General features: G+C 41.5%; 1 protein-coding gene across 3 annotated transcripts in view; it reads left to right on the top strand.

Moving 5' to 3' along the window:
- Positions 1–23,766, top strand: part of sh3rf1 (SH3 domain containing ring finger 1) — a 192,868-nt gene that overhangs the window by 97,560 nt on the left and 71,542 nt on the right. The window lies entirely within an intron of this gene.

Raw genomic sequence — 23,766 nt, forward strand, 5'->3', positions numbered from 1 at the left:
AAATTAATAGAGCACATTGTTGAAAGGAGGATGGACAGAGGCAGAACTTGCACTGTGACACAGAGGGGGTGGACTCGAGAAGATCCTTTTTTCACACATTGGCAGTATCGTGGATCTCTAAATGTAATATTTTCCTCCCCGCTCTTTTCTCTCTTTCTCTCTTCTCTTGCTTTGCCTCCTTCCCTCTCTCTGTTCTCCCTTCCCTTCTTGCCCTATTCTCCACCCCCTACCCCACCAAATACCCTGTCGCCCTCCTCGCTGTTAACTCATGTCTGATCTGGAGGAGTAGGCATTCTCAGCAATTTGCCCTGGGCCTCTGCTGCTCATACTATTTATAAACAACGTTGAAAAGGATGCCCTGGTTAACAACACATTGTTTAATGAGATAAAGCTATATATATGGCCAGGTGTTAAGTAAGAACAATTGACAGCGTTCAAAGAGACCTTACCCAATTAAGTGGATGTAGTTAGGTGCAGATTTTCAAATGAAGAACCCAAGATTGTAAGATTTCTAAATTTGCTGACTGGCATTGTTTCTATTGTACTGAAAGAGCCCTCTTTCCCTTTAATTAGCTCACTCAGACTGTCAGCAATTAGGACAGGAGGCCATGTGTACATGCAAAGTGATTGAGCACCACTGGATTAAGGAATTCTAGCTGAACCTTTATAAGAACTAAATGTCATTTAATATATTCAGTTGCGGGAAAACTGAAACCTATTGACATTAGCAACAGCAGAGAAGAACAGGGAGTCCAACAGAACTGTAACAGTTTGGCTGTTTTATTTTCTGCTGAGAGCTTACTATGTACAGAATGCTTGCCATGTTTGCCAACACAACTACATTGACTGTGCTTTGGCACATCCTAAAGGTATGTTAAGGTGCAAAATTAAATAAATGGATGTTCATTCTTTGACGGGGTAGAGACATGTACCTCTGGAATGGTACCCCTGCCCATTTATTGTAGAAACGAAAGAATCCTTTAGAGATTCCTCCTCACAATTTGCATCAACTAACTGTAACTCAGTTTCTCCTGATAACCATTCTTTAGCTTTTTTCACCACCTCCATTGACCAGCTTTCCCTCTAGAAAGCAGCACTCATTATTAGGAGCAAAACAGCCACAAATACTACTTAATGTTTTTTGTAAGACAGAAAATGAGTTAAGAATAACATGACTACAAAATCTTCAATCTAGGTATGATATTTTTTCTCTTCCCTCCCCCCTCACATGATTATATTCCATTTTAATCACAGTATAATTGATTGAGGTTGAGTCTTGCTTGGCAGCATAATTTAATCTCATTTGTTAATTCTGTTCTGATTTTCATAAGGTATTTTTAACCAGAGAGTGGTTTGAATGTGAATTTGCTTCCTGGAGCAAAACTGGAGCAGTTTTGGTGTATAGCATAGATGCATTTAAGAGGAAGCTAGATAAGTAAATGAGGAAGGAAGGATATGATGATCATTTGTGATGGAATACGGTGAGAAGAGGCTTATGTCGAACATAAACACCTGCATAGACTTGTTGGGCTGAACATCCTGTTGTGCTGTACATTTTACACATTAGTTGCGGGTAAATTTTTTAAAAGTCCCACAAATCTGTGCATTTGTTTGGAATGTACTATTAATTTACTTAATCCTGGAAATCCAGCCACCCTGCACATGATAGACTTAAGTATGAGCCAGATCTGCCAGTCATTCTACCACATGCTGTCTGGGAAATCTGATCTGGTTGCAGGTTAATAAGTCTGTGCCATTGCAGATACCCAGATTGCAAGCAGCGTGGCCTGAGACGAGCTGTGCTTGAAATTAATTTTCTGTTTTGCATCAAAGATTAATTAGTATTTATGTTGCTCCTAATGATGTATGCTGCTTCTGGAGGGACAGCTGATCATTGGAGGAGACAAACCAGAAAACATGTAGTGCGAGACATTGTGTAAAAATCAGTTGATGCAGTTTGTGAGGAGGAATCTCTAAAGGGTTCTGATGTTTCTGCATTACATCGGGGGTGTGTTGCCATTCAAGTCTCTATCTATTTTGTTAAATCCAGTTTACACTCTGCTTTTGTGTGAGTTCCTTTAGTTTTCTGTACGGTTGAGTGAGCATCATCAATGGCCCAGGGACACCTCCTGTGAGCTCTGCAGCTGCTCGATTTGGAGTTGGTCTTCATCACGCAGAGGTTGGCAAGGTGCTATTTGCAGTAGGTATCTTTTTCTCCTGCGGCTGTATGCAAACTGAATTGCAAGTTCGTATCTTAGGGTACTGTGTACTGCAGTGTATAACGTATACATTTGTTAAACCACCTCATGGAATGGATCACAGACATCAGGATCTGAAATTTGTAGGACTCACTATAGTGAATCTCTTTAAGCAATGGATTGTTGTCCACAGAAGCAAATTTTTTTTAGGAGGGAATTGAGCTCGGCCTTGAAAGGCTGCACCTACAAACAGCAAACTGTTTTGCATTTTAAAGGCCTCTATTTTGTCTTTATTTTGCTCCGCCTTTCTTAAAAATTGATAACTGAAGCAGGGAAAGATTGATTCACACATGCAGAGTCTAGTAATTTTCACATTGTCCGGTACAGAATAATGTGTTGCCGTTCCATCTTAAAATTGAATTAGCAAAAGCAGATGATGACCTAACGTAATTAGTTTAAAATATTGGAATTAAAGACTGAACAGGTAGCAACTGTATGAATGTGTCTTTTCTGAATAATCAATGTCAGCCATTTTCAAATTCCTCTCTGTTTTTCTATGTTGGTTCCATATGTGCCTCAGAATGGAGAACTATTTCCAAATGAAAAAATGGGTACCCAGCTTATTTTGCCAGTCTTCCAACCCCCTGAACCATCTGTTTGTACAAGAGCATCAGAGGTCAAAGCTGATTAGGAAAGTTTAAATTGAAAGTTGCAAATGTTTCACATACTCAGTTAATTTTAGTTGTATCCTTAAAAAGAGTAAGCTGTCATGTGGCAGTGTTGAGATAGAAACTTAGAAAATAAGAGCAGGAGTAGGCCATTCGGCCCTTCAAGCCTGCTTTGCCATTCATTATGATCATGGCTGATCATCCAACTCAATAGCCTGCTCTTGCTTTCTCCCCATATCCTTCGATCCCTTTCGTCCCAAGAGCTATATCTAACTCCTTCTTGAAAACATACAATGTTTTGGCCTCAACTACTTTCTGTGGTAGCGAATTCCACACGCTCACCATTCTCTGTGGGAAGAAATTTCTCCTCATCTCAGTCCTAAACGGTCTACCCCTTATCCTCAGACTGTGGCCCCTGGTTCTGGACTCCCCCACCATCGGGAACATCCTCCCTGTCTCTACCCTGTCTAGTCCTGTTAGAATTTTATAGGTTTCTATGAGATCCCTCCTCATTCTTCTGAATTACAGCAAATATAACCCTAACCGACTCAATCTCCCCTCATATGTCAGTCCCGCCATTCCAGAAATCAGTCTGGTAAACCTTCGTTGCACTCCCTCTATGGCAAGAACATCCTTCCTCAGATAAGGAGACCAAAACTGCACGCACTATCCCAGGTGTGGTCTCACCGAGGCCCTGTATAATTGCAGCGAAACATCCCTGCTCCTGTATTTGAATCCTCTGGCTATGAAGGCCAACATACCATTTGCCTATTTTAACGCCTGTGGCACCTGCATGCTTACCTTCAATGACTAGTGTATGAGGACACCTAGGTCAGTTGCACATTCCCCTCTCTCAATTTACAGCCATTCAGATAATTTGCCTTCTTGCTTTTGCTACCAAAGTGAATAACCTCACTTTTACCCACATTATACTGCATTTGCCATGCATTTTCCCACTCATTCAGCTTGTCCAAATCACACTGAAGCACCTCTGCATCCTCCTCACAGCTCACCCTCCCACCCAGCTTTGTGTCATTTGCAAATTTGGAGATATTACATTTAGTTCCGTCATCTAAATCATTAATATATATTGTGAATAACTGGGGTCCCAGCACTGATCCCTGCAGTACCCTACTAGTCAATGCCTGCCATTCGGAAAAAGACCTGTTTATTGCTACCCTTTGTTTCCTGTCTGCCAACCAGTTTTCTATCCATCTCAATACACTACCCCCAATCCCATGCACTTTAATTTTACACGCTAATCTCTTATGTGGGGTTTTGTCGAAAGCCTTCTGAAAGTCCAAATAAACCACATCCCCTAGCTCCCCCTCACCAACTCTACTAGTTACATCCTCAAAAAATTCCGTAGATTTATCAAGCATGATTTCCCTTTTGTAAATGCAGGCTGACTCTGTCCGATTCTGCCACTGTTTTCCAGTGCTCAGCTGTTAAATCTTTTATAATGGACTCTAGAATTTTACCCACCACTGTCGTCAAGCTGACTGGTCCATAATTCCCTGTTTTCTCTCTACCTCCCTTTTTAAATAGTGGGGTTACGTTAACTACCCTCCAGTCTGTAGGAACTGTTCCAGAGTCTATAGAATCTCAGAAGATGACCACCAATGCATCCACTATTCCTAGGGCTACTTCCTTAAGTACTCTGGGATGTAGATTATCAGGCCTCGGGGATTTATCAGCCTTCAGTCCCATCAATTTCCCCAACACCATTTCCCTACTAATACTGATTTATTTCAGTTCCTCCCTTTCACTAAACCCTGTGTTCCCCAACATTTATGGTATGTTATTTGTGTCCTCCTTTGTGAAGACAGAACCAAAGTATGTATTTAGTTGGTCAGCCATTTCTTTGTTTCCCATTATAAATTCCTCTGTTTCTGACTGTAAGGTACCTACATTTGGCTTCACCTATCTTTTTCTCTTCACATGCCTATAGAAATTTTTACAGTCAGTTTTTATGTTCCCCTCAAGCTTACTCTCATACTCTATTTTCTCCTTCTTAATAAATCCCTTGGCCCTCCATTGCTGAATTCTAAAGTGCTCCCAGTCCTCAGGTCTGTTGTTTTTTTTAGCCAATTTATATGCCTCTTCCTTGGTTCTAATACGATCTCTAATTTCCCTTGTAAGCCATGGTTTGGCCACCTTTCCTGTTTTACTTTTGCACCAGACAGTTCACCCACGCGCTCTTTGAATGTTTGCCGTTGCCTATCCACCGTCATCCCTTTAAGTAACGTTTCCCAACCCATCATTGCCAACTTGCGCCTCATACCATCTTAGATTCCTTTATTAAGATTCAGGACCCTAGTCTCAGAATTGACTATGTCACTGTCCATCTTGATGAAGAATTCTATCATATGGTCGCTCAGCCCCAAGGGGCCTTGCACAACTAGATTGCCAATTATTCCTTTCTCATTACACAATACCCAGTCTAGGATAGCCTGTTTTCTAGTTGGTTCATCACTGTATTGGTCCAGAAAACATCCCATATACGCTCCAGGAATTCCTCCTCTATAGTATTGTTACTAATTTGATTTAGCTCAATCTATATGCAGATTAAAGTAACTCATAATTACAGATGTTCCTTTCTTGCATGCGTTTCTAATTTCTTGTTTAATGCCTTTCCCAACATCACCACTACACTTTGGGGGTCTATATACAACTCCCACTAACGTTTTTTGCCCCTTAGTGTTTCTCAGCTCTATCCATACAGCTTCCACATCGTCGGAGCTAATATCTTTCCTCACTATTGCGTTAATTTCCTCTTTAACCAGCAATGCAACTCCACCGCCTTTTCCTTTTAGCCTTATTTTGAGCAAAAACTTAAACATTTGCCAAAATTGGTTTTGAATTTTACTGTTTAACTATATATAATATCAAAATGAAATATTATCTATCATAGTTCTGTGTACATCTCCTGCCATCATATGGCAGGAGGGAGTGGACTTAAGTGTCCTCAACATTGACTCTGGACCCTTGAAGTCTCCCGGCAGCAGAGAAATGTGGGCAGGGAACCTCCTACCGATTACCACTTGCCACCCTCCCTCAACTGATGAATCAGTACTCTTCCATTTTTACCATCACTTAGAGTATAGAGGAATACTCTGCACTTGTCTGGATGAGCATAACTCAAAGATTGACACCCCATCCACCACCTTAAATATTCATACCAGCATATTGGGAGCAGTGTGTAACATTTGCAAGATGCCCTGCAGTAACTTGCAGAGCCATTAACAGCATCTCCCAAAGCTGCAACCTCTACAGCCTTAAAGGTCAGGGGCCACAACGCCTGCGAACACCAGCCACTTCCAAGCCACATATCCTCCAGACTTGGAGATAGATTGCCAGTCCTTCATCATTACTGAGTCAAAATCCTGGAACTCCCTGACTGACAGCAAGGTAGGTCTACTTACACCAAAGGAACTGCAGGGGTTCAAAGTGGTGGCTCGTCACCCTCTTCTCTTGGGCAGTGGGGATGGGAAATAAATGCTGGCCTTGCCCACAGCCCTTGAATAATGGCATAAATAAAAAGTAGGTTGTATGGTTCCTCAGGCCTGTTCCTCCATTCAGTAGAATCATAGCTAATCTACCTTGACTCTGCTCTCCCGCCCTATCCCCATATCCCACAATTCTCATTTTGTTCAAAAATCTATTGAACTCAGTTTTGAGTAAACTCAAGAATTGAGTATCCACAGCTCTCTTGGGTGGAGAATTCCAAAGATTTACAACCCTTTGAGTGAAGAAATTTCTCCTTATCTCTTCAAATGGCTAAACCCTTATTTTGAGAGTATTACCCCAAGTTCTAGACTCACTGGGCAAGGGAAACAGCCTTCTTTATCTTTCCTGTCAAGCTAATTTTATGTATTTCAATTCTGCTAAACTCCAGAGAATATTCTGCTCAATCTTTATTCATGGGCCAAATAACCTGTTTCTGTGCAGTCACTGTAACAGTTATCCTGTAACACACGTCATATATTTTGCAAGCATTAACATCCGCTATTGAGTGTTTTTTTTTAAATTTTGGTGCATTGGAAATAAAATGGAGGCTATATTAGGCAGTGTGAGAGAGGAGAGCACCCCTGATCCACTGGTGCAGTGAATAAAGGGTTTTGGGTTTTCAAATTTTATCCATAAACACATATGGTTCTGTAATAAACTGAAGAGGACTAATACATTGGAATGTAGATAATTGCAGGTATCAAAAGAAAAGGTGTGTAGTATTCACTAAGGAGATGAAATACAAGGAACTGCCTCAAGGAGTTGACGACCTGAGATGTGGAGAAATTCCTTCACCCAGAGAGTGGTGACCTTGTGGAATTCGCTACCACAGAAAGTAGCTGAGGCCAAAACATTGTATGTTTTCAAGGAGGGGTTAGATATAGCTCTTGGGGCGAAAGGGATCAAAGGATATGGGGAGAAAGCGGGAGCAGGCTATTGAGTTGGATGATCAGCCATGATCATGATGAATGGCAGAGCAGGCTTGAAGGGCCAAATGACCTACTCCTGCTTCTATTTTCTATGTTTCTATGTTTCAAATAGCAAAGTACATTGTTTAATGAGGTCACTTCTCAGGGAAGGTTTTGTTCTGTAAAAACTGGTGGATACTGTGGTCTGAATTTTCAGCTTGGCAGGCAGGTGCGATTAGGGGCCCAGGAGCGGTCGGGAAACAGACCGCCAACCCCGATTTCACACTGGCTGGCCAATTAACCGCCAGCCAGCGAGAAGCATACGCTGATATGATCAGCGCTGCCTGGGTTGGGGGTGGGAGGAGGGCGTGCATTGAGGTCAGCGCAGGCATGGGGAAGCGTGGAATGAAAGCTCCCTGAAGACTCAAATGTCGGAAACAGTCACCTGAACATATACAACATGAAAATTCTGTCCAAACATCTTTATTTGTTATTTGATGACGGAAACCTCATCCCGCCCTTGGATGAGGTTTCCTGAGAAATGCAAAGGTCGCCTGGTCGATTCGCCCGCCAACCGTAAGGTTGGACGGGCAGTGAAAAATCCCAATTTAATGCACCGTTAATGGGCTTAATTAAAGCCTTCTTAATTGTCGGTGGGCAAGCTTCCGAGTTTAGCATGCGCCCACCAACTGAAATATTGTGCGAGTGTGTGATGACTTCGGGATGCTTGCCCGATGTCATCGCACGCTATTTTACGCTCGAGCGTGTCAGGCATGTGCCTGCACACTGAGCAAAAAATTCTGCCAACTGGAAGGATAGTGGAGATTCCACTGTATTTGAAAGAGAGGAGGTGGGTGGTGACTTCACTTCCTTAATAAAGTTGCGTGTATACCCATACTGTTATTCAACTTCTCATAGAATCATAGAATGGTCATAGCACAGAAGGAGGCCATTCAGCACGTCATGTCTGTGCCACCTCTTTGCAAGAGCACTTCACTTTGTCTCATCCCCCAGCCTTTTCCCCATAGCCCTGCAATTTTTTCCTCTTGAGATAATGATCCTAGTCTCTTTTGAAAACCACAGTTGAATCTGCCTCCACTCTCAGGCAATGCATTCCAGATCCTAACCACTTGCTGTGTAAGGAAGTTTCCCTGAGACTGGTTGACAATAGCACTGTTCAGATATGGATAGATGTTCTGGCGTATATATACTGTTTTATCCAATTTTTGAATCTATTTGGTTTCACAGGACAACAGTTGTGGCAGCATGAGTGACCCAGAGTGATCCTGACTAATGATTCTGAGGTTGGGACTAAAGAATGTCAGTTCAAATCAACAACCTGAGAATTTAATTTCAGTTTTAAAAAATCTGGGTATAAAGAGCTGGCATCAGTAAAGCTAGCTATGAAGTTGTTAGATTGTCTTAAAATACCAGCTGGCTTACCACTGCGCCATTTACAAAGGAAATTTGCCATCCTTACCTGATCTGTCCTATTTGTGGCACATTAAGATAGTTGAGTCTTATCTACACTCTGAACTAGAGGAACTAGGCATAGACTACAAAAGCTAGCCTTGCCAGCAATGCCCACATCCCGTGAGAAAATATATTTAAGAATAATTGTGGCTTCAAAGAATTATCTACTTCAAACCTACCTCTTTGACCAAGCTTTTGGTCATCTGTCTTCTTATATGGTTCAGTGTCATATTTTTTCTGATAACCTTCCTGTGAAGTGCCTTGGCATCGTTTACTCTGTCGAGGTCGATAAATGCACTTTGTTGTTGTAGTGAAGTTCACTGAGTAAGTTGCATCTTTACCCAAGTAGCTTGTGGACTTCTGTAATTTACATACCATTTGAAAGTGTGTGAGAGGCATGTAAGTATGCTGCAAGTATTAAATTCATCTGAGCTTTGTCCTGCCCTAAAAAGCGCAGAATGAATCTGCATTCCTTACAACCCAGTCGTCATATTCTTTCAGATTTCAGCAGAAGCTTTTAACAGAAACAGTTTTGAGCTCTTGGCTTGTGTGAGTGCTGTACATCTGAGACAAGGGGTCATGCTTCTGAAATGGCTCATCAAAGAGATATCATCAAGGTTATAAAGTGTTGTAATGTTACAGAATGAATCTATTTTTATGCTCACTGATTTGGTCAGTGACCTATCAGCTTCTGCAACTTGCATGTTTCTAAAGTAAAATAAATGTGTCTTTATTTTTTAACTATTAGATCTAAATAATTATGAGCAAGGTCAGGATTTTTTTCAAAGATGCCTTGATAACTACTTTGTATGACTTATAAACTTTATAATGGGATGTTGAGTTTAGCTAACCATTCAATGGCCTCCTGAGGTGCCTCCCATGTCAGATATTTGTGGGCAGCTTGATATGATATGTTCCATGGTCTGAGACTCTTGGCCAAATTGTGCTTTGGGTCCTTCTCATCTTCCATTTATTAAGGAGGTGGCAGACTTGTCTGTGTACTATGTGGATTTGGTTGAATACTTCAAAGGAGGTCAAAGCCTGGCCCCTCTACCTTTGGATCAATGGTGAAGTGTTTGGCTTTAGGCTGCACGTGTTCCACAATTCCACATTCATTTGGATCGTGGGTTGATACCAGCTGCTTGAATTCCTAGTTGCCCTTAAGAATGTGGCGGTGAGCTGTCACCTTAAATCTTTGCAATTCTTGCAAGGTGTTCACACAGTGCTGTTAGGTAGCGAGTTCTCAGATTTTGACCCAGCAGCAGTGAAGGAATGGGGCGATACGTTTCCAAATCAGGATAATGTCTTGTTCATTTCCGCATTGAGCAGCCTTTTCATTTCAAATTTGATGTCCTCAGACTTGGTTGGTCACTTCTTTGTATGATAGTACACAAAATTAATCAGTCAAAAACTTTGATTCAATGGCAAACATCTGCTTTTTTGTATTGTAGAGTTTGAGTTTAGCCTGCAGTTAATGCGTCGACATACTGTCACTAAGCGGCTGGATTTTTTTATTACCTGGGTTGCCAGTGAATGGGAACTCCCACCTACCGATAGCCTACAGAGATCTTTTGCACAGCTCCTTTGAAGTCTGGCCAAGAGTGAAATACAAACTTGGGCTCAGTTCTGCAGATGTTGCAAGGCCGTTGACTTGTTGAGCAGTCTCCTGATTCTGCAGAAGTGCAGGTGGGGAAATCCATAACCATGTCCAAGGGTTCATCCATTCTTAGAATGTTGCCTCACCTAGAGATGACTTTCCTTTTTTTTTAAGGTATCTATTTCACTGTGCATTTACTGCTCATAATGTGTACAAATTAAATATTGGGAAGACCAAAGCCACTGTCTTCAGTTCTCCCTGGTCTTTGCTCCCTCACAACTGACTCCATCACTCTCTGTGGCAACTCTCCGAGGCTACTGTCTGAGGCTGAACCAGACTGTTTGCAACCTTCATGTAATATTTGACCTGAGGTGAACTTTCAACCGCAATTTCATGCCATCACTAAGACCATCCAATTCCATCTCCACAGCATTACCTGTCCACGCCCCGTTTCAGCTTTTCTGCAGCTTAAACCCTCATCCATGCCTTTGTTACCTCCAGACTTGTCTATTCTAACACACCCGAGCCAGCCCTCCACACTCTACCCTTTGTAAAGTTGAGAGTCATCCATAACTTGGCTGCCGTGTACTAACCTTGCAGCAAGTGCCATTTCCCCATTACGTCATACTTGCTGATCTACAGTGGCTCCTGGTTAAACGTCCCCTCAATCTTAAAATTCTCCAGTTTTTCAAATCCCTCAATGTCCTTGCCCCACTCTGTGTCTGTAAGCTCCTCTGGCTCTGCGATCTCGACAGTCTTCTAATTCCGACCTCTTGAGCGACCCCGATTTTAATTGCTCCACCTTCAGCTATCTAGGCCCTAAGGTCTGGAATTTCCTCCCTAAACCTCTTCGCCCTGGACATCTATTTCCTCCTTTAAGACATTCCTTAAAATCTACCTCTCTGACCAAGCTTCTGGTCATCTGCTCTAATAACTCCTTGGCTTGGGGTCATATTTGGTTTTATGATGTCTCTGTGAAGCACATGGTAAATTTTAATTACATTGAAGGCACAATGTGAACACAAGTGGTTGAAACGAAGGATTGATAGAAATTTTAAATACAAATCCAGCAGGTAATTGAGCAATTGTCTCATTGTATTGTATCAGCTGTGTGTTAGGACAGAACTGTACTTTGATTGCATACCAACAATTGAAACATGAAGCACATGTAAGGTCGTGTTCTCTCTCCTCTTAAAATGTCCCTTGCTGCATCACATTAAGTGTGCTCTGAGGAAAGGGCAATGGCAACATGACATTCAAAAAAATTACCTAGTTCTCAGTGGCTGCCTGCTACAACTTTTGAGAGGTGAAGTGGAATACAAATTGCTTGACAGAAACTCATGGGTATTGTTAATGACCCTAATTCCTTAAAATAAATAGTTCAGCCATTCCACAAAGAAATTAGTGTCTGTGGTTTTTCACATGAAACCCTTTTCAATCCCAGTGAAATTACATTATGCTAACATGAATGAGGAACAGGGAAGCACATGGCAACCACAGATGTGGCCAGCATGGACAGCCCTTTTAAAAGGCATCTCCTTGAGTGAAGACATTTCTAATTATTTCCAGTAATCCTTATAAGGAATTATTCAAGTCATCTCCTGGAGCAAAGAAGTGGGAGAACAATTTACCAAAGTTTTGCCTGTGTTGATTTATTTGCTGCTTTTAAGAGACAGCAAGTTTGGGGTCGGCATTTGAGTGTTTGTGATGGACTGGATGCGTGTTATGGTACTATCTTGTCCTTTAAGCATATTTAATTTGTTAAGCGCACAGTGAGTGTTTCTGATTTTCTTTCCTACTTTTGTATCATCAGTGCCAGAAATGCAGTGCTTTTCCAGTAAGGTACAGCATGAGTCTGGATGTAGAGCAGAACTCCATTGCTCTGGACGCAAATGTGCCTTGCCTGCTATGTGAAATCAATGTTCCCGACTGTGCAAGCATATGTTTGCTCCCACCAGCTGCTCAAGAGTGAGATTGCTCGTTTGGCTTGAATTATTTGCAATATTTTGAGCTGTGTACTTGCATTCACCAGGAGCCAAGTTGGATGGATGATACATCTCGACGGCCTCCTGAGCTCCCCAGCATCACAGATGCCAGTATCCAGTCAATTCGATTCACTGCATGTGATACCAAGAAATTGCTGAAGGCACTGGATTCTACAAAGGCTATGGGCCCTGACATTCCAGCAATGGTAGTGAGTACTTGTGTTCCAGAACTAGCCGCACCCTTAGAGAAGCCGTTCCATGAGCTACAGCTACAACACTGGCATCTATCTGGCAACATGAAAATTGCCCAAGTAAGTCCTGTCCACAAAGAGCAGGACATATCCAACCCAGCCATTTACCACCTCGTCAGGCTACTCTTGATCATCAGCAAAGTGACGGACGGTATCGTCAACACTGCTATCAAGTGGCACTTAACTCAGCAATAACCTGCTCACTGATGGTCAATATGGTTCCACCAGGGCCAATTGGCTCCTGACCTCATTATAGTCTTGGTCGAAACATGGACGAAAGAGATGAACTCATGAGGTGAAGTGAGGTGCCCTTGACACTAAAGTAGAATTTGACTGAGCATGGCATCAAGGAGTGCGAGCAAAACTAGAGTCAATAGGGAATCAGGGGAAAACGCTCCACTGGTTGGACTCATACCTAGTACAAAAGAAGATGCTTGTTGAAGGTCAGTCATTTCTGTCGTGGGACATGGCTGCAGCTCTTCCTCAGGGTAGTGTCCTCAGCCCAACTACCTTCAGCTGTTTCATCAATGACCTTCCCTCCATCATAAGGTCAGAAGTGGGCAGTTCGCTGATGATTGCACAATGTTCAGCACCATTCACGACTCCTCAGATACTGAAGCAGTCCATATCCTTATACAGCAAGACCTGGACAACATTTAGGCTTGAGCAGTAGGTGGCAAGTAACATTCATGCCACACAAGTACCAAGCAATGACCATCTCCAACAGTCAGGGCCCATTTAACCCATGGCCTTCAATGACATCACCAGCGCTGAATCTCCCACTTTCAACATCCTTCAGATTACCATTGAGCAGAAACTGAAGTGGACCAGCCATATAAACACTTTGGCTAAAAGAGCAAGTCAGAGGCTGAAAATTCTGTGGCGAGTAACTAAAGTCCTGATTCCTGAAAGCCTGTCCGCCATTTACAAGGCAGAAGTCAGGAGTGTGATGGAATACTCTTCACTTACTTGGATGAATGCAGCTCTGACAACACTCGATGTTTGACACCATCTAGGATAAAGCAGCCTGCATGATTGGCTCTCCATTCACCTCTTTAAATATTTATTCCTTCTACCACCGACGCACAGTGGCAGCAGTGTGTACCATCTACAAGATGCGCTGCATCTGGGTCAAAATCCTGGAACTCTCTGAGAGCACTGTTGGTGTACCTACATGACATGAACTGCAGCGGTTCAGGAAAGCAGCTCACCACAAGCTTCTTGAGGGCATTTAGGGATGGGCAACAAATGCTGGTCTAGACAGTGATGCCTGCATCCTGTGAAAGAATAAGTTTTTAAAAACTGGTTTAAAACTCCTTTTGTTGGAACTGTATGAACAGTGGAGAATTAACTGGGTTACATTCAAATAGAAGTTAGAGTGTTTAAAGATTATTGCATAAACTCACTGTCACCTAGGCATCAGTGCAATCAACTCATCAATATTTAGTCAGCACATGAATTGTGTTTTGTGCCATGTCAAGTGATTGCATTGATGCAATATTTGCTTTGGCATGTCCTTTAAAAAGGCAATTTTCACCTGATGCTAGATTACTTTACATAGTGTTTAACTAGTAACATTAGTCCTGGAGACAACTCCCATGTATTCATATTTCACTCACTACTCTGACTTAACGCTCCTATCTGGTGACATCAGTGTTGCCAGCTCAAAATCAAAAGCCGACGTGTGTAATTTGCTGCAGAATCACATTCAGTTATGCATCATGATGGCTTTGTTAATGGGCGATCCCACAGTTTGATGGCACCAACTCAAGTGCAATTAAAAATTCTCAACAGAAACCTTCTCGAAAGAAAGGTGAATTTTTAAAAAATGTTGTTGACTGCATATTTATAAAGTTTTCTCACATGAGCAAACAACAACTTAATGTGTGATTTTTACCTTGTTTTAAAATATTCTAGAATTTTAAGGGTTCTAATTATAATATTTTGAAGCAGACTGAAGAACCTTTCCAAGCCTCCTGCACCCTGACTTGGTAGACTGCTGTCCCTTTTTCTCCACCAAGCTGGCTCTCGCCCTCACAACTAGGCTCATTAATCTGTCATTGCGAACCCATTCAACTGTTAACCTTTTTTATTTGTACTCTCCTTAGTATTGAGTAGATTTTGTAGTTTTTTAAAATGCAATCTTATTTTCCTGAAGGCTGGTTGGACCAGAGACCCATATGTATATTTATATTTATATAAAATGCACATGCACAGTCTCTGGCCTGTGCATTATAAGTTGAATCAGACAAGTGTGGTCTGCCCAATAAAGTTTGAAACAGACTTTTTAATTTCATTGGACTGCACAGTGGAGTTGACTTTCATTCTTTAAAATCCGGTTCTTGTTATGATTCAAGTTTTTAGACTGTAATTCTTACTTGCATGGGTTGGATATACAGGGTCAAAATGTTACTCCTTCTTCCGAACGTATTAAGAAACATATTCTTTCTGTTGGCTGTGCCTCAGTTAGGAACACTCGTCTCTGAATCAGAAGGTCATGGGTTTTAACAGCATTCCAAAGCCTTGAACGCAGAATCTAGGTTACACTTCGTGCAGTACTGAGGGAGTGCTGCACTGCCCGAGGTGCCATCTTTCAGATGAAACATTAAACCAAAGCCCCGTCTGCCCTCTAAGGTGCACGTAAAAGATCCCTTGACACCATTTTAAAGATGAGCAGGGGTGTTTGCCCCTGCATCTCTTGACCAATGTTTATTCCTCAGCTGTCATCACTGAAACAGATTATCTGGTCATTACCGCATTAATGTTTGTGGAAGCTTGCTTTGCATATATTGGCAGCCATGTTTCTTACTTCACAATAGTGGCTATACTGCAGAAAAGGAGCTCAATGGCAGAAAGTGCTTTAGGACACCCTGAAGTCATGGAAGATGCTATATAAGTGTAAGTTGTTTTGTCATTCTCTTTTGGGGATATAATTCCAACGATGCCGACAGCTGCCTCTGTAACTCACTCAAGTTGCCTTTCCTCAAATGCTAATGTAAACCATGATTGTCGGTAAACTATTGAAAAATGCTGAACAGGCCATTTAATGGCTCATAAAAGCAAAATAATACTAGAGGTAAAATGCAAGTTTTTTTTATTACTTATGGGATGTGAGCATTGCCAGCAAGGACAACATTATTGCTTATCTCTAATTGCCATTGAGAAGGTTGTGGTGAGCCTTCTTCTTGAACCATTGCAGTTCAAGTGGTGTAGGTACACCCACAATGCTATTAGGAAGGGAGCTCCTCGATTTCGACCCAACAGTGAAGGAACGGGGATATTGGATGGCATATGATTTGGAGGGAAACTTGCTTGCGCCTGTGCCCTTGTTCTTCTGAGTGGCAGAGGTGGTGGGTTTGGAAGGTGCTGTCAAAAAACGCTGTTAGCGTCTGAAAAGAGAACCAGGAGCATTAATATTTTGAGTGCCCTAGACGCTAACCAATCTTCCCTCTTTTCAAATGCTGGTAGGCATAGCAGCTTTTAGGGTAATTCTATATTACGTGAGATCTGTGCTGATGTCACAAGCATGGATCTCGTGAGACTGCGTATAAAACTGCCCGGTCTTGAAAGGGAAACGAAATTGCAGGGCCGTGGGGAAACAATAGATTGTATGGCTGGATTGGCCTTTGAAAGAATCGGCTGTACTATTCGATTCTCTATGTTACCAAGATCAATTACAGTGAAGAAGTGTTTTTTGCAGGAGTTGGAGGCTGTCAGTCTTGCTGCATGTCAGCAGTTTTACATTTTACTTGTCATCCATTACACAGGAACCACATTTGGAAAACCCAGCTGCATTATAAAATAACTTTCAGCATTTGCAGTGACATTTAATTTTTTCCAATAAACCTTTGACCTTCATAAATTGCTGCAGTGTGCACCATTTTAAACATCAAGTTATGTACAGGGGTCAGTCAAATATACGCTTCAAGATGCATTAGAAATAATTTCCTTAGTTTTGAGGTGACTGCAAAAAAGAGTTACTCCAACATTTTGCAACTGGAACGAAAGCTGATACTTTTATTTCAAGGGGGTAGTGATAAGTGTTACGGGTTCTAAGTTGTGACAAGCCTTTGCACTTTACAATACTGTACATCAAACGTGAGTACATTTCAGCTGAAACAATAGAGGAAATAAAGCAGCAACATACTGTCCAATCAAACAGAAGTTGATTCCACCATTTGTATTCCACTGCTTTTTTAGTTGTCACTTCGAGCCTTATAACTCAACATTTAAGTGGAATGATGATAGCAAATAGTTGGGAACACCACCACCACCTGGAAGTTCCCCTCCAAGCCACTTATCATCTTGACTTGGAAATATATCGCTGTTCCTTCACTGTCGCTGGGTCAAAATCCTGGAATTCACTCCCTAACATTACTGTGGGTGTACCTATACTACATGTACTGCAGCGATTCAAGAAGGCAGCTCACCACCATCTTCTCAAGGGCAATTAGGGATGGGCAATAAATACTGGCCCAGCCATCGAAGCCCACATCCCGTGAATGAATCAAAAAAAAATGTCATTAAATCGGTGCTAATGATTTTGAAAAAGTCTTTTTTAAAGGTATGTCTTCCTGTCTGTTAATGCTAGTCCAATAATTGTCAGGCTGCAATGCTCAGTACTTAAAGGCATAGCAATGTTTTTATTTAGCGATGAAAATTAAAAATGGCTGATTGACAAAGCTCACCATTAGGAGTGGACCTGCAGTGAGAGATGAATACTAATATACTAGTCTATGGCAACAGAGATCATGGGAGGTAATTTCCTGTTTTTACCTCGTTCATTCACTTCTGTTCCAGTTTATCATAGAATAATCAAATGGTTACAGCACAGAAGGCCACCATTCGGCCCATCATCTCTCTGCTGACCCTCTTAAGGAACCGTTCATCTAGTGGCATTGCCCTGCCTTTTGTTTTCCCCATAGCCCAGCCAATTTTACCTTTTCAGATAATGATCCTATTCCCTTATGATACCCTCAGTTGACCCTGCCTCCACTACACTCTCAGGCAGTGGATTCAAGATCCTAACCACTTGCTGCATGAAAATGTGTTTCCTCATATCGCCATTGCTTCTTTTGCCAATTACCTTAAATCTGTGCCCTCTGATTCTCGATCCTTTCAACAATAGGAACAGTTTCTCCCTATCTGCTCTGTGCAAACCCCTCATGATTTTGAAAACCTCTCCCAAATCTCCTCTCAAACTTCTCTTCTCCAAGGAAAATAGCCCCAACTACAAACATACTCATTAGGAGCTGGAGCAGGCCATTCAGCCTCTCAAGCCTACTCCACCATTTGATAAGATCATTGCTGATCTGATTGCGGCCTCAACTCCACCTTCCTGCCTGCCTGCTATGTCCTTTGACACCCTTGTCAATCAAGAATCTATCTAACTCAGCCTTAATAGTATTCAATGACCCTGCCTCCAATGCTCTCTGAGGAAGAGAATTCCACTGACCAACAAACCCCTGAAAGAAAAATATTCTCCTCATCTTCGTATTAAGTGGTATACCCCTTTTCATAAAACTGTTTCCCCTAGTTTTAGTCTCTCCCACGAAGGGGAAATCCTCTCAGCACCCACCCTGTCAATTCCTCGCAGGACCTCATATGTTTCAATAAGATCATCTCGCATTCTTCTAAACTCCAGTAGATGCAGGCCCAACTTGTACAACATTCCCTCTTAGGATAACCCCTTCATCCTAGGCGTCAGTCAAGAGAACCTTCCCTGAACTGCTTCCAATGCTATTAAATCTTTTCTCAAGTAAGTAGATTTAAACTGTAAACAGTACTCCAGATGTGGTCTCACCAATCCCCTATACAATTGTAACAAAATCTCCCTACTTTTATATTCCATTCCTCTTGCAATAAATGACAACATTCATTTGCTTTCCAGTCATTTGATAGACCAATACTAACTTTTTGTGATCCCTCCCTATTGCCAAGTTTTACATTCTTTCTCCATTTAAATAATATACCGCTTTTCTATTCTTCCTGCCAAAGTGGACGAGTTCACATTTTTCCAGATTATTTTTTGCCCACTCACTTAACCTATCTAAACGCCTTTGTAGACTCTTTATGTTCTCCTCACAATTTACTTTCTTCCTATCTTTGTGTCATCAGCAAATTTAGCAACCTACATTTGGTCCCTTCATCCAAATTATTGCTATAGATTGCAGACCTGAGCACTGATCTCTGTGGCACTTCACTGGTTACACCATGAGCTTTTATTTCATGTAGTAAATGAAATCAGTCTTTTTTTAGAATTTTGTGCATTTTGTTTAATCTTGTATATGTCCAGAACTTAATAAGCACTAATTTCCACTTATAAATACAGGATTAAAATAGAGCAAGGGTTTCCCTGACTGATGAATGAAATAAACCCATTGGGTGGCAATAGGGCACTAAAATTGGCCTAAAGGCAACTAAGCCAAACCAGGTGTGTGTGTGACTGAGGATAAAATGAGGACAGGATAGCAGTGCCTTCCATAGTCAAAGAAGTCTTGTTCACACCCCCTGTCTAGGCCCCGCATGAATAATGGCTAATTTATAGAAGTACAGGATTACAAGCACCCTTGCACCAGAAATCAACGTTTTGAGGATAACAGAAAACTTAAAAGGAATGTTTTTTTTTGGAGTGGGGAGGGGATGTGGGGAAGCACTGGATAATACTGCTGCTGAACTCATTCAAAGCTTATGGAGATGAAGTGGACACAGCTGCTAAAAGCTTTGGAGAACTAAAAATATGCGCCACTGTCAGTAGACTGCACTGAAATTTAGCATTTCTCTGTCTTCAGATAACTTTTACCATGCAATGCAATGAGCACAAGCAAGAAAAAGCATCCATACAATAGAGTTAGTTGCAAAGACTTCTGGAAAAACCTCTATTACTGCAACCCAAATAGCGTTCTGTTTCCCAAGTATCCCTTTGTGATATGAAGCTTTTTGTGCTGTGCAGCTGCTCATATTGTTTGCCAGGTTGTCACTGTGCTTAACTGCAGGATTCCTGCAGAGTATTTCCTAGTGGTTTCCGACATCAGTATAATAGCCCCCATAAAATGAGACTATGGTTGTTTTCAGGTGCTGGCAAAAAATGTTGCCAAAAGGCATTTCATGGAAATTCTCTCTCTCTCTCTCTCTCTTCAGGTACCATGCCCTAAGAAGGTGTTGGTGACCATGGACCTCCATGTTAATCTTGCTCTGGAGACTCTTGGGAGGCTCTTTAGAAAGATCGTTCTTCATCTACCTCGATCTCTTTTACCATCGACCTTTCCGATCAGCATTAGCCTTTCTAAATCATGAATTCTTATTGTGTGCGCAAGAAATTCCAACTGACTCTTCCTGAGCTTGATCAGCAGATTTCTTCTCAGATTTTACTAGCACCTCTTTATTGGTAGTGTAACTTGTCCAAAATACCTTCATTATTCACCTCAAAAACCATAATGTTTCAGCCTCAATTCTTCTCTGCATTGCTTCACTGATCAGCCAACACTCCTTCCATATGGTAAAATTGGTCAGATGTAGCATTCTGGGGTTCTCACCTTTGTTTTCATGGAAATTATTAAAGCTAAAACAAGTACTTGATCTCAGTATTGCGCAATGCCACTTAAACCTGTCCATTTCAACATAAAAAGGGAAGTATAGGGAGTGAATTCCAGAGCCTGTGGCTTAGCCAGCATGGTTGTCAGTGGCAGTTAAACAGTTAATGTGGTTGCTGGGCCATCAGCGAGTGCTAGAAATTATCCACCCGACAAGATAATGGCGTCAAAAACAATTGTATTCCTCACAAGACAACTGGATACCATGAAGCAAAGTTCCATATACTAGAGACACTTCTCAATTCTCAGTCGTCTAAATTGATGAACTTCAGTGATCTGAATGGGTTTTTTGTGTCTTTATGTTCCTTTGAATACTATACCATGCCTGCCAGGGCAATTAAAATACTTTTATCTTGTACCTTGCCTGGGAAATTTTATTGAAGGCAGTTGCTCATGATGGCCCAGTAATTAAATGATCCATGGTAGCCACGTAGTGATTCTGTTATGTTTCAATTGCCAGGAACTATTAACACTTTCCTGGCATAAGCGCAGCACTTACTCAGAACTCATGATGTGTGATGCTCGTATGGACATGAGATGTGAGAAGTCATGCAACATTTAGATCCCAGAAATTTGCAAACTTCTCCATTACAGTAAGAGAGAAGTTTAACAGGGGATGTGGGTGCTGGTATTTGGAGGTCTGAGGAATCAGAGGCTGGTGGGGCTTTGGGGGGAGATTGTATGGGTTGAAGGGGGGGGAGGTGGGTGGGGGAGAGGGAAGGTGTTTGATCACAGGGACTTGGTGAGGCAGATATGCTGGATCCAGCAGTCCTTGCCTCTCTTTAGCTGCCCAGATTCCCAAGGCTTCGGAAATCTGGACAACCAGAGTCAAATTTGAAATGATGTGTAAACGAGAGACCTCCAGCCTTGCTATCATATTTAAATTACCAATCTTGCCCCCCACTGTTTCTATTTCCCAGCCTCATAAAACAGATTTGTGGTTTTATTCACCAATCAACTTGTGGCTTGTGAAAACCTTTTGGTTGAAAGTGAGTTTTTTTTCACTGTCTGCACCCCAGCCCCTTTGCACATAAGCAATTTCAGTATAAAGGCAGTGGCTTATTCTCCCCACTTAGCTACCTGTAGGCAAGGTTGCTCCTTAAACAAACCTGTATTTATGGCCATTAAAATGGAACACTGACTTGAGCTCCCTTTTTTTGGTCCACTTTAGTGACTGTTGCTAAGCAGCTGTTGATGTCCCATTTCTATGGACATTGGCAATTATTAAAAAAATCCAAAGAAATCTTCTGTTTCATGAATATCAATGTATTTTTGTACAACTAGTTACAATTGGCAGTTCATTTTTGGGAGGCATTCGTCACCAACACATAGGCTTCAGATGTTCTGATTTATGCAGATCAAACTGGGCTGCATATTTCAATTTGTTTCCAGCTATTCATTTTTTTTTACATTACCAATTCATTATGTTTCCCAGTTATAAATCATGCTGACATGCGCATGTCTCAGCTGCCTCAGATGGAGGGCCGTGAAATGAAATACAGCAATGTGAAAGCATTGGTTTCCAAACAGAAGTTGTCAGTTGCAATAAAGAAGGTGTGTAGAATGAAACTGAAGATAAACTGTTATCACAACTAAAGGTCTGCTATCATCCACGTTTTGTATATTTTCATTTTCATCCTATGCAATAAAGCTCAAACTTCTTTGAAAATTTCAAGCATTTGAAAAGTTGATAAACTAGGATTAAATTACGAAGGGAGATTATCGAGGGTTGTATTCTCTGGAATTTAGATAACAGCGGATTTGAGGGCAGTTGGAAAGAAACTATTTCCACTGGCTGTGGGGGGCAGCCTCAGACTAGGGCATAAGCCAGGTCTTTTAGGAGTGAAGTTAGGAAACACTTGAACACAAAGCATTGTAGAAGTTTGCAAAACTATGCTGCAAGTGGTAATTGATGCTAGATTAATTGTCAGTTTTAAAACTGAGATGGATAGATTTTTGTTAGCCAAAGGTATTTTCGTACATGGTGATCTCACTGAGGGGCTAAATGGCCAACTCCTGTTCCTATGTTCCTAACTGTCATGGCTGCTCTGCGAAAAGGTGGTTTAGTCTATTTACAAGGCATTAAAGCTAATCTAGTATCCCAAGTTGAAGTATTTGTCTTGTTTCGCTGAGTTTGGAGGGGAGGGGCAGGGTAGACTGGATGGGGGAAGCCTTCAAAATTTAGTGTCCACATATAAAGTAAGAATTGGTAACTGAAATGTTTACCAGAGATTCTGATAACAAAATGTACATTCCCACATCAAGTGACTTGCCCTTGTACAACCTGACCTATATACAAAGAGGAAGGCAAAAAAAGACACATGAATGCTCACCCTATCCCTTGGGCAGTTAGCCTCAATCTCCACCCACTGAATTATGAGTAATGCAAACTCCTGGGAAAGTTAAGATTTAAAAATGAAGTCCATGATTAATGTTTCAAGGGGAAAATCTGTAAATTTCTTCCAGACTTCCTGAGGCAATCAGGGGTGCCCCAGACGACCATGATTATCCATCACTGCATGTACTTAACTAACCTCCCTGCCACCCATCTTATCCTTGGGCACATTGGATGGCAGTGTTTGAAATACCATTTTCAGCAATCAAGCCAGTCCCAAAGGTCACAGAGTTCCGACCCTACTTCCTGTCTCATTGCATCATTGCCTCGACCTGCCAAAAGATTATTCATGATCCACTTCAAATTAATAATACACTCAATGTTTGAAGGTTGTTTGCTGCAAGGCATTGAATTATTTCATTATCCATTATTAAGAGATCCTTCTATGCTGTAGTCTGTTCTTTATTTCAGTTTCAACTAGGACTGTCTGAAAACTATGGGAATGCAATGTAACATTTCTAACAGATATACAAATACAGGATTCTACCTACATTAGCAACTCCCAGACTTGTCACTAAATTTTATATTAGACTTGTAAAGTTCGCTCATTTCATAGTGTACGATGTCTGGTAAATTTTGGATCTCATACAAAGATTTTAGTGTGCTTCACGAGAAGGACAAACTTTGAAGACCCAGATTTCAGAATTTGGAGAGTGTTATTATTGGTGATGGACTAAGTGATACAGTGAGCTAGAGCTATGTCTCTTTGCTTCTCTTGAGAGTTGCATTTGAGTGTAGCCCAAGTCAATCAGATGACAGCTCAATGTGAGAATCTCAAGTGAGGTAAGTTTGGGAAGCCTTGTCCTAGTTTATGCAATGTACTGATCAACATCATGGAACAGTCTGTAGGTCAGGGGGAGATGGTGGTGTAGTGGTATTGTCATTGGACTAACTTAGAGGTCCAGGCTAATGCTCTGGTGATGAGGGTTCAAACCCCACCATGGTAGCTGGTGGAATTTAAATTCAATTAATCAATTAATAACCTGCCATCCTTACCTGTTCTGGCCTAAATGTGACTCCAGGTTCCCGCAATGTGGTTGACTCTTAACTGCCCTCTGAAATGGCCTAGCCAGCCACTCAACTCAAGGACAATTAGAGATGGCTAACAAATCGCCCTGCCAGCGATACTCATATCCCATGAAAGAATAAAGGAAAAAAAAAACAGACAGATGACTGATATAGAAAAACA

This window comes from Carcharodon carcharias, chromosome 4, assembly GCF_017639515.1.
Source record: "Carcharodon carcharias isolate sCarCar2 chromosome 4, sCarCar2.pri, whole genome shotgun sequence".
In the NCBI taxonomy this organism is placed as follows: Eukaryota; Metazoa; Chordata; class Chondrichthyes; order Lamniformes; family Lamnidae; genus Carcharodon; species Carcharodon carcharias.